The 11,761-nt window shown below is 50.0% G+C and overlaps 1 long non-coding RNA gene across 2 annotated transcripts; it reads right to left on the bottom strand.

Moving 5' to 3' along the window:
* Positions 1-829: 829 nt before the first annotated feature.
* Positions 830-4,360, bottom strand: LOC140844548 (uncharacterized). 2 transcript variants are annotated; one of them, XR_012123062.1, is made up of 3 exons: positions 3,552-4,360; positions 2,277-2,562; positions 830-1,481 (listed from the first exon to the last, which is right to left on the bottom strand). It is a non-coding gene; the product is annotated as an uncharacterized lncRNA (long non-coding RNA). The 2 variants fall into 2 exon arrangements; XR_012123061.1 differs by having other exon boundaries at positions 2,277-2,458; positions 3,552-4,359.
* Positions 4,361-11,761: the final 7,401 nt, after the last annotated feature.

The following is an 11,761-nucleotide window of genomic DNA, read 5'->3' as shown; positions in this document are numbered from 1 at the left end:
TGTTTAAGTTTCTGTTCAAGCACCACTTTGGCTGCATCCCGTAAATTGTGGAATGTTGTGATTTCATTTTAGTTCAATTCAAAACATTTTCCAATTTCCATTGGGACTTCCTCTTTGATCCATGGGTTACTTAGAAGTGTGTTGTTTAATTTGCAAATATTTGTGAGTTTTTTCAGGTATCATTCTGTTATTGATTTCCAATTTAATTCAGCTGTGGTCAGGGAACATGCCTTCCATGCTTTCAATTATTTTAAATTTGCTAAGGGCTGTGTTATAACCCAGAATATGATCTGTCTTGATGAACTCCCGTATACTTTCGAACAGAATGCTGCTCTTCCACTGTTGAGTGAGATGTTCTCTAGAAGTCAAGTGAAATGCACTGATAGTGTGTTCAGGTGTTTCTGTCTTTGCTGATTTCCTGTCTCCTTGCGTTACCCATTCCTGAGACAGGAGTATGAAAGTATCTGACTGTAATCGTGGATGTATCTCTTTTGCCTTTTAGTTCTGTAAGTTGTATTATATGTATTTTGAGGCTGTCTTCAGCATGAACACTTGGGGCCGTCATGTCTTATTCAAGAATTGATTCCTTTGTTGCTGTGCCCTCTCATCCCGGGTAACACTCCTTATTGTGAAGTCTAGTTTGTCTGATGTGAATGGAGTCCCTCTGCTTTCCTTTGATGAGTGTTTGCATAGTAAATCTTTTTGCATTTGCATCCTTTTCTTTTTAACTTAAATATGGCTTTATATTCGTATTTATTGAGAGCATATTTGGGTCTTCCTTTTATTTTTGTATTTTGTAAGTTCAAAAATAGAAGTTAACCCACAGAATGAGTGAAAATATTCCCAATACATATAGGCAACAAAAGACCAATAAGGAAATAATGAAGAATTTCTACTAATCAACAGAAGACAGAAAACACAATAAAAAATGAGCAAAAAACTTGGAGAGACACTTCATGAAGGATGACATTCAAGTGGCCAATACATCGATGAAAAAGTACTCAGTTTCATTAGTCATCAGAGAGATGTTTACTAAAACCACAATGCAATACCACCACATGTCCCCAGAATGACTGATATGAAAAACATCACCAGCAGCAAGAGTTGGCCAGGACGTGGAGCAACTGGAACTCTTTTACACCGTTGGTGGGAATGCAAATTGGTGAATCACTTTGGAAGATTGTCTGGCAATGTCCAAACTGAGCATACATGAATCCCATGGCCAAGCAATTCCATTCTGAGGTATATATATCCCACAGAAATACATATATAATGTCGAGCAAAAACATTCACTAAAATGTTTATAGCTGCACCAGTAGAAGCACCGCAGTGGCTCCAGACCGGAAACCGTACGGACGCCATTAACAGGAGAACAGGTGAATCGTGGCGTATTCTCACTACGGGGTATCACGGAATGAAACCGGGTGGACCACGACTCTGCAACCGCACACACACCATGGGTGAGTCTCACTGACATGACACTGAATGGAGGAAGTCAGACACGAAGGATGACAGACTGTGTGGCTCTTATTTGTATAAAATACAAAATAGTGGATGTTAATCTATGATGTCAGAGTCAGGAGGGTCTCACCCTTGGGGACAGTGATTGGATGGGGGTCCATGGGGCTGTCTGATAAGAATATACTGTAACTGTCCCCTGATCTGAGTGGTAGTTGCAAAGTTGTGCTCACACTGTGAAAAAAAATCAAGTAGTATATTTATGATATGTGCACTTTGGGTATGTATGTTCTACGTCAATCAAAAATGTTAAGGAAGAAGCAAAAACAAAAAAATCCCATTATTTTTTGAGACTTTCACAAAAAACAACAGGTCGCTGATCCCTAGTTTCACCTCCATTCCTGTTTAGAGGTCCCGGTCTTTATTTTACTTGAGCTGTTTGTTTTGTTACTAATTTCATAGTTTTATTTATTGTTATCAAAGTTATTCATGCACACGGTGTAAAGGTCCAAACAGTTCTCTGGGGCTTGTTGTAGAAACCCCCTCCCCCAACCTCATCGGCTCTTGTCTCATCCCATCCGTCCAATACAGCTCACTTTGGTTGGATGGATAGTCGCTGTTCACTTGTTACGACTGCACAGGTGTGACTCGCTGCATAACCTCTCCGTTCCCCTTGATCTAATAAATGTCTTTTTGTGTACTGTTTGCATGTGCTTACCGTTCATTACTCTATAACCCCCAAATATTCCCCAGTTTGCTCACACACACTCAGTAGCCTGTCACGTACTCTGAATGACATCCCTTCTCTCAGTCCTCACCTGCTCCAGTGGGACCGGCTCCCCTCCAGCCCTGCTGAACAGCTGTGGGCTTCGGCACGCCCCTCACGGCCTTCCTGGGAGACCGCTCCCTCCTCTCCTGTGTTGGATCTCCTGTTTCATACGTACCAAGTCATCTTTATTTCCTTGTCCTGGTGGAGCAGGAAACCTCTTCTAAAAGTTTCCTGAGAAAAGGGGCATGGGAAGCAAAGCTTCGAGGTCTTGCATGTCTGAAAATGTATGTATGCCGTTCTCACACGTAAGTCATTGCTTAGTTGCTTACAGAGTCCTATATTGGAAAAATATTCCCTCAGAAATTTGAAGTCATTGCTTCACTGTGTTCTTTCCTCCAGTGGATGACATTCTAGCTCTTGATCTTGGCATAAAACCTGTTTTTCCTCTTAGTTCGGGTTCCCCAAGAGACCCTGAGACATGTGTGCACGTGGAGTCAGTCAGTGGAGACACGCAGAGGGGAGCAGGGAAGGGATCAGGGGAGAGAAGGCGGTCACCATGCTGACTGTGACTGAGGGACTGAGCATGTCTAAGGCTTAGCTCTGCATAGAGATTTTGGGGAAATGGTGGCAAACATACATCTCAGAGTTCATGTGTGCAAGGACAAGGAAACTGTGTGTGTGTGCACGTGACATCCTCACAGTCAGCGGCTGACAGCTGCTCCCAGGGAGGAGGGTAGTAATTCCCCAGCACTTCTGGCCTGCTATGAACCCCACAGAGCAGCCTTCCCTGGCTTTGGAGAGACTATCAGGCAAAAGAGAGCCAGATACTGGCAGTTAGACGTCAGCAGCAGTTCACTGAAGCGGGGCTGCCCAGGCCGTTAGCGGGGGGCGGGCAGTGATGTCTGCTGTGGCGACCTGGCTGGGCTGTTACTTGGGAACTCCCATCTGTATTCTTTTGTTTTTTCCTTTTGTCCATATTTTTCTGGACATCTCTTGTCTGGAGGGTTCCAGCCTGGCTGCCTGAGTTCTGAGCTCTCTGGTTCAAGGATTACCAGAAGATTAACCAGGGTTCCAGGGGAGGACCGGCTGGGAGTCTTGACATTCAGTGGGAGACTAAACTTTCACTTACTCTTCCTATTTCAGGATGACACCCTTGACTTCTGGGGTCCCCCTGACCAGAGACTCTATAATTGGTGCTTTTCATGGTATAAATTCTCAGACCTGTGCTGGTCGAGGCAGGGAAGTCACACACTTGCTCTCAGAGGAGAGGTATCGGGTTAAGTGGACTTTCAACCAAACATTCTGTTTTTAGCCCCATACTCACCTCCATAGGTGACTAGTGTCACTGATTCCTTTTGCAGCTTCTGTGATGTAAATCTGATTGCTTCTCTGCTTTCCCCAATCGGCTAAACTAGTCACAATTTACTTCTCAGATTTCAGAGTCCCAAACACGTTGCTGCTGCTGCTGCCGCCGCCTCTAGTGTCTCCGCTCCGCCCCGTGTGGTGTCAGTGCGTGCCCTCATGAGGCGCCCTTACCTATACGTAGGGAATGGATGGTGAGGTCAGCAGGCCCAGGGGGCAGGGTTTGGACTCCACCTCTTTCGTGTTTTAGCTGTGGAGCTTTGGATGAGGTATCCAACCTCTTTCGGTCTGTGCTCCTTCATCATTAAAAAATGAGAATGCTGCTACCTACCTCAGAGGATTGCTCTGAGGAAAAAATGAGGACACATACAGGAAAGTACAAAACATATTGTTGAGCATAGGGTTGCGACTCAAAAATATCTTGGCTTCATTTTCCTGCATTTGGAGGTTGGGGAACTGGGGTGATGACTCAAGGAAGACAGCGAGGTAGACAGCAGGCTGGGCGGCTCAGGGGCAGTTTGGTTGGGCCACACCTCCACTGTCCTCTCTTTCATCCCTATTGCCATTGCCTTAGACCCTGCAGATACAAGATTTTAAAAACATGAACTTACTATCCTATATTCTGGTAACCCCTGTCCCTATGCCAATCACAAAAAAAGGGGGTTCTGGGTTTATTATCTCTAGAAATGAATGACCGTAGAACACCAATTATAAATGAGTCAAAATTTTTTCTTTGGGATGTTAAAATCCAAAGACTCGAGGCATGATAAAAAAAACAGCTTTGGAAGAATAATTCAAGAGTTGATTTTTTTCAACACTGTCACATATATACATAAACACTGATACATGTGTGCACAAACAGACACACACACTGACTCACATCTGCATGTACACATTCAAAGAACTAGATAAAAATTCACTAGACTTTGGAGTAGGTAAGTCGGGTGGAAGCTGGGAGCTGGAACAGGTAATGTATGGAGAAACTACTGATGTCCTTTGATCTCTGCCCTCAGAAACGAAGTGACTTCCCCCTTTTTTGGTTGTGGCATCAAGCTGCTTGTGAGGAGGTTAGGATTGTTTCAGCAGGAATATAAAGAGAAGAAAAGAGCTAATTATGCATTTATTATGCATCTACTGAAATTCAAAAGGATTTTCTAGCAATGCAATAGGCTTGAAATCTGGACTCTAAGGGAAGAATAATATTCGCTTAGCTCCCGTTTAACATAATCAAGATCCAGATCTAGAGTCAACATTCTACTAAAGAAGGAGGTAATTCAATTTCTTGTCTAACATCCTCATCTGACTATAATGGTGATAATCACACCTACCTCAAAGGAATGCTTCTGAAAGGAACTCCTATGTTCTAATGTGGCAACTAGTGTCATGAGGTCAAGGATAGGATGTAAGAGGAACGAGAATCCTGCCCCTTCTTGGCGTGGGGATCAAAGAAGAGGAAAGCCGGGAGGAGTCAGGAGAGCAAAGCTGGAATCATAGAGGCTTAACGTGGAATTGGGGAAACGGCTTCAAAAACATCTAGAAAATGGAAGAACTTTCCTAAATTGGCACAAACTTGTGTCTAATTTAGATGAGTGGGCAAATTAGGGTGACCTGGCAAGGAGGTAAGGCCTCCCCCTCTAGTCCTTCCCCAGGTAGGTACTGAGCTGAGCCATGGGCCTGGCATGGGGCACAGTGTGACAAGAAGATAACGAATGGACAGCATGTGGTTGGGACAGCTTGGGTCAGGGACTAGATGAAGGACGTGGTGGACATTTAGGGGGTCCACTGGGCTTTCCAGAACCACAGGGAGGTTGCTTCTGCTCGTAAGTAGCGATGAGATCAGACCCAGCCAAGGGAGACCCAAGAAATACTCCAGCTATTGAGATGAACCAAAGGCCAGCAGGGTGACTGTAACCAAATACACATTGACCCATAAGCACCCCTCCGGTGGCAGAACCCCCAGGAGGCAGAGGACCCAATGCAATGGGCCACCCTGGGCGTCCCTACCTAGTAAGCCACATTCCCCTCCCCGTTTGCAGGGCAAAGCTGCAAGGTCTGGGGACCTGCCTAGACTCAGGGCGCGGGGGGCGTGGCCGGCAGGGAGGCGCCCCGACGTCACGGGGGTTAGGAGCTCCCCTAGTGTCGGGGGGCAGCACTACGCAGCCCATGCAAGCCTGGGTTGATCCGGAGTTGAAACGGGCCACCCCAGGCTCTCCCGGGATAGCATGGCCCCACCCACACTTCTGCTTGGGGGCCCCACGGCAGGCTGGGACAGGACCAGGGCCGACCTGCGAGGTGGCAGAGGCGGGAGGGGGGGGGCGTCTGGCAGCACAGACCCTGTGCAACTCTGATGGAGCAAATGTGGACAAACACCGCCAAGGTGGAGGGACAGAAAACCGCCACAAACTGTAGTGGCTTCATTAAGTCTGTCTGTTTCTCGGGAGGCCACCGGTCCAGGAGGAGCGGCACTTTTTGCTCTGCCGTCTTGAGCACATGGGCTCACCACACGGCTCAGAATGGCTACTCAAGCACCAGGCATCCCAGCCGCCTTCGAGGCAGGAAGAGGAGAGGGAGGGAGGCGCGCCCCGCCCTTCACAGGGACGGCCGCCGGCCACACCTCGCTGCAGGGAGCCCGGGAAGTCCGGCTGCCCTCCTGAGGACGAAGGTCGGCGGGTCCCGGGGGCACTCAGCAGCCTGCTCCGGCCGGAGGGCCTCGGCGCTGTTAGTGCTCAGGAACCGGACTCCGCAAGGGCTTCTGGGCTTCAGCGAGTGGAACTCAAGGTCCACATGCCCACTGAGCTGCTGGACTCTCCGTCACGCCCCCGTCTCAGGATGCTCTGCGCTCACATCTTCACGGTGTTGGGCCGCTAGCCGTCGGGGATTGATGGGTCATCTCCCGTGTCTACCCAGCCGCTCTCTTTTTCAGTGTCTTTACTCACAGTCCCTAGGTTATTCCCACAGAAACACTGCTTCTCGCTCCCACCTTCCCCAGGTGCTAGGGAACCTGAATTACATGGGGCCCTTGCTCCTCAACAGCTGTACCTGTGGCCCTCGGAGCAAAGGCAGCGCCTCTAACGCGGGCGGTTGTGGCGGGGGGTGGGGGCACTGGAGTCACTTCCCGACCCTCGGTGGGCGATGGGCAGTGAGGGCAGATTCTGCCTGGTCCCACCTGAAGAGAAGCCCCGTACAGCCCTTTCAGAACAAAGGTGAGCAATGAGAACCAAAAGCCTGCAAACTGGTCATACTTTGGTCCATTAATTTACTCTTTGGAAACTATCCTAAGAAAAAAAATCCAAAAGAATGCAAATATGTATAAATGTGGTCTTTGAGGCAAAAACTGTAAACCACCTAGATGTTCAGCACTGGGGACAGCATGGGCAGCCACGGAATACTCATGCTGATTGGGCTGCTCTTAAAAACGACCCTTTCGAAGAGTTTATGACAACGCAGGAAGATGCTCGTGTTACAATTGAAGTGAAAACACAGATTGCAAATATGCACTTTTACAAATCTCAACGAATTTAAAATGCATTAAAATACTGGAAGAGCACATTAAATATTTGATATTTATATTCGCTTAGTGATTTGAGCTGTGCATAGTAGAGTTCTTGTTTTCTTTTATTTGCTTTCTTTGAACTTTCTACAACAAACACACATTACTGCTATAAACTTTATTATTAGATTTACATTATCATCATGCTAAAGTCTTTCATTATGAATTTCATTTTCCCCAGACTCAGCCTTGCTCTGTGCGTGAGTCATGAGTGCATCTTGTGAACAATATGCAGGCAGGGGGGCCGCCCCTGCCGCACAGCCGACCCTGCCCTGTCTCGGGCAGAGAACTGCAGCGGAGGCCCGTGTGGGCCTCCTGCTCTTCCCCTGTGGACCCTGGACCCTGCTCCCCTTTCCTTCTTCCTCAAGCCCCAGAGAACCCTGTCCCCTGTCCTCTTCCCTCTGAGGGCCAAGGTGCCGCAGGTGGCAGGCCCCTCACTTCCCACTGTCCCCAGGGTGCCTCAGGCCTCTTTGAACTGTGGGCTGGGGGCCACCTCGTGGAGCAGGTCAGGAGGACAAAGCCACTAGGCGTGCCCCAGGCGAATCGCACAGGCACGAGTGAGCACGGCTCGTCCCCACCCGGGATCTGACTTCCCAACCCCAGTGGCCTGGATGTGGCCCAAAGACGCTCTGATGTCTTGCTGAGGATGCTTCTCAGAGGAAGCACAGCCAGGTCACTGGGGCTTGGGGCCTGCTGAGTTCTCTCTGGACTGGTCCTGGGCACCCCCAGTCACCCTGGCTGACAGCACCTGTTTGGGGAGGCAGACCTCCCTGGCCTCAGGCCCCTGCAGGGTTGACCACTGTCCTACAATGGGCCTCTGCTCCTCGAGCCTGCCAGAAGCCGGTCCTTGCTTGTCACACCAGGGTAGCATTGTGTGGGGACCCAGGCCCCTCACCCCAGGGACACTTTTATCTCCCTGCTGCACCCCCAACACCTTCTGTGGCCTTACATTTTCACCAGTTCCTGTTTTCTGTCTTAAGGAGCTTAGAGCTGTTCGTGGCTGAGTTGGCAGTCCTGCTGTTTCCAATTCTTTCATCAACCCTAAGAAAACTCCAGGTAGCAGGTGTGCATGTGCAAGGGTGTTTTTTGTGATCTACTCACCTTTACAGATTTGCCACACCAGTGGGAAGAGCAGTCATTGTTCTTTACAAATTCACAACTTCCTGTCCCTTCCCTGCAAGGATATTTTTAGAAAGCATTTTTGCCAATATTTCCCCTACTTACCACCATGAATTCCCACAGGCCTAAGGAGACCTTGGGGTGTAGGCCAAGCCTCACCCACGTGAGCTTTGACCCAGGTCTGTGCAGTCTGGTCTGGAGGGACAGCAGCTTCCGTGTGTGGATAAAATGAACGTTCCTGTGGCCAGGATCCTCAACTGGCCCTGGCTGGCTTGCTCACTACACACGTGTGAGCAATACGTTGCTACTGACTCTACATAAAGAGCACTGCCTAGGGCTCTGGGTGATACGGTGGCACGGCTGCAAGGTGCAGGAGAGCAGATCAGAGAACTGGCGTGGTGGCAGCGCTGAGGACAGAGGCCCAGAGGACGGCTGTGCGGGATGACTGCGGGCAGAGAGGCCCAGAGGCAGAGACCGGCTTGCTTCCTGCAGACTCACGCTGAGTGATGGATATTAGCGATTGACCTGCCACCGTGGAAATAAAGTTGGGTATAACCCTTTCACCCCAAGAACACTCTACTGTCATTTCTTTGGTCACATTGAACCATAGTGAACTTGCCCGGGGCTGAAACCCATTGGCAAGATAATTGGTGACAGTCGGCAGGGTTCATTGGTGACAAAGGATAAAACAATAGATTGCCCAGCCAGGGAGGATTTCCAAGCCAGGCTTTCTCCCCCTAGACACAAAGGCTTTGCTTCTTGATGGAAAACTCTTCTACCCACTAGACCCTGACCAGGTATAGCCCCCACTACCTCGGCTTATACTTTGAGACACACATTTCTCACTACTTCCACCTTCTTAGATGGTCATTTGGACATGGAATTGTTCATCATATGGCATCTACCATTTTTTAAGCCCTTCCTATCTGCCAGGAAACTGCTAGGTCCTTTAATGTCTTAATTTTCACAAAGACACCGTGAGGGAGATACTAGGCCAACCCCCATTTTACAGATAATGGAACCAAGGCACAGAGAGGTAAAGTGCCTTGTCCAGGGTCACACAGCGAGTGCATGGGAGAGCTCAGGCCTGCAGTCCCTTCGTATAACCTTGCAGAAAACGGAACTCTCCTCTCTGAAGGATGCTTGCAGTGTGTGCGTGGGATGCAATGCAAGGAGATGTAACCCAGGCCTCCGAGGGCCAAAAGGATGCTGAAAACTGAGCATGTGGTTTGTGTGAATGGTTCCAATGAGCCCTTTGCGCCCTTGACCACCTGGCTGGCGTGCAGTTGTCTCTCAGCCCTGGCCTTCCTTAGATCCTCAGACTCGCTCAGGCTGTGCACAGGCTGCTCCCTCTGCCTGCAAAGCCGCCCTCCCTTCACGTGGTCTCTCCCTTGTCCCCTGGTTTGGGCACATGCCCCCCAGTCGTAGTTAGGCGCCCTCTGCTCCCTCTAAGCAGCCTGCTGGGCGTTTCTCTCCACCATTGTACTGGCTGTGGGTCTCCCCCAAGGTGCAATTTGCCAGGAGGCAGGGGCTGGTTCCCAGGACCCAGGAAACCCCGTAGCAGGTACTCCACAGATGACTGCTGACGATTCAGCCCCTGACATTTTCTCCAATTTCTTGCCGCCCATAGTCTCTCCAGGGGCTGCCGACCCCTGTCACCCTCATATGGCCTCCACTCAACATATCCCGCCAGATTCCGGTGCCTAGAGCACTCCAAGTTCACAGCTGCTCCCTGCCGAGGAGCACAGCGCCCCCCCGGGGCTAAGCCCGGTTTAAACTGTGAGCAATGCCTGGGAGGGCGGTGGCGGCCGCTACCGACGACTCCGTGCCCCCAGCGGGTGCCATCAGCGCCAGGCTCCGCGGATCCCCAGTTCGCCCGCCTGCCCCCGCCGCTGGGGCCCGCACCTCCGCGGGCTGACACCGCCGGGGACCCTGCGCCGCCGGCCGCCCCCCGCCTCCGGCCTCAGACTCCGCGCACCACCCGCAGAGGGCCGCCCTTCCCGGGGACCCCGCTGCCTGCTCCCACGCAGACCTCGCCGCCTCCCAGCAGCAGCAGCTTGAAGTACGGAGCGGCCCGAACACTGGCGTTTTCTCCGGAAGTTTTGGGCCGGTCCAGGGCTCATTAGACTTTGGGAATGTATTCATCTCATTCATTTAACAATATGTGAAATGTGTGTGTGTGTGTGTGTGTGTGTGTCTCTCTCTCTCTCTCTCACACACACACACACACACACACACACACAGATACACTTACCGTCCAGCCACACTGTGCCTGGTGGTATGCGAGATGGGAGGAGATGGGAGGAATTTGGGACGCAGGCCCAGCAATAAACAACATAGGAAAAGGCAGGAAGTGAGGAAGATTCTTAACGTCCTCTTCAGCAGACAAGCACTCAGCCCACCTGGGGGGCTGGGCAGGTGGTCTTGTTTGATAGGCTCTCAGACCCAGAGGCCAGTTATCTCAGGAGAAATCAGAGCAGTAAACTTCCTGTATTAAGTTAATTTTAAATATTCAGGGACCGCTTAACAGGTCTGCACCCTCAGCCCATGATCACATTCCTGAAAAATCCTTAAAAGGGGGAACCCCCAACCTTTCAGGGCACTCCTCTCTCTGAGGTCGCCCACACTTTCTAAGTGTGTAACCTTTTAATCTTAAACTTTCTCCAACCTTTCAAGGCGCCTCTCCTCGCTGAGGTTGCCTGCTGCACTTTTTCTCTCTTTAAGGAACTTTAAATAAAACCTGTGCTCTGCTCCACTACTGTGTCTCTGCCCTTCATGTCTTTGTCGCGCCAGGGACAAGAACCGAGGAAAATACACAACGTCCCCCCAACATTAGTGCGCCAGACAGGTTGTTTGGTTTTCCTTAATGAAAAAATAGTGTATGCTCTTGTAACTTGCATGGCATGTTAATTTGCTAAGGATTTCCACATTTGAAACTGGGGACCCCTAAAGGAGCCTGTTCCGGAAGCCCCTGGGTCTGCCGGCCTCTCCGGGAAGGGTGTTTCCTGTGCAGAGTAAAGGTGCACAGTTTCCTGCGTTAATATGGGCACGAGCCGCATCGTACGTACTTGAGGGTTGGCTATAGCTGCGCAGTGGCCAGGAGGTATTTGCATGACAGTGTAGACATAACCAATCTAAGAAATTCATTTTATTTTCCAAAAGAATTGGTGGCTTTGACCTAATTTTGTACCTGGCAGGGAAAAGGGGATAAATAAAGAGATGAGAGAACTTTCTCCAGGTCACTTGATTCATGCAGAGGCAGACGCAGAAAGAGGAGCCGGGGCTACTGACTGAAGACCGCCTCGCACTCACTTTTGGGTGTTCAACTCTGTAAGAGAACTTGTAGAGTTAAAATTGTCTATAATGTCGTAGGGTTTAGGGCCCTTACAGATGAGATTTTGTAGTTTCTGTTTGTGGTAAGGTGAATGCCTTTAACTGGGGAGTGCCGACCCCCCTTGGGCTGGACAGCGGGTGATCACTGCCAGAATGCACCCGTGTTTCTC

The sequence above is a fragment of the Manis javanica genome, chromosome 11, assembly GCF_040802235.1.
Source record: "Manis javanica isolate MJ-LG chromosome 11, MJ_LKY, whole genome shotgun sequence".
Lineage (NCBI taxonomy): Eukaryota > Metazoa > Chordata > Mammalia > Pholidota > Manidae > Manis > Manis javanica.
The sequence above is the reverse complement of the archived record's forward strand: the minus strand, read 5'-3'. Positions and strand labels throughout refer to the sequence as shown.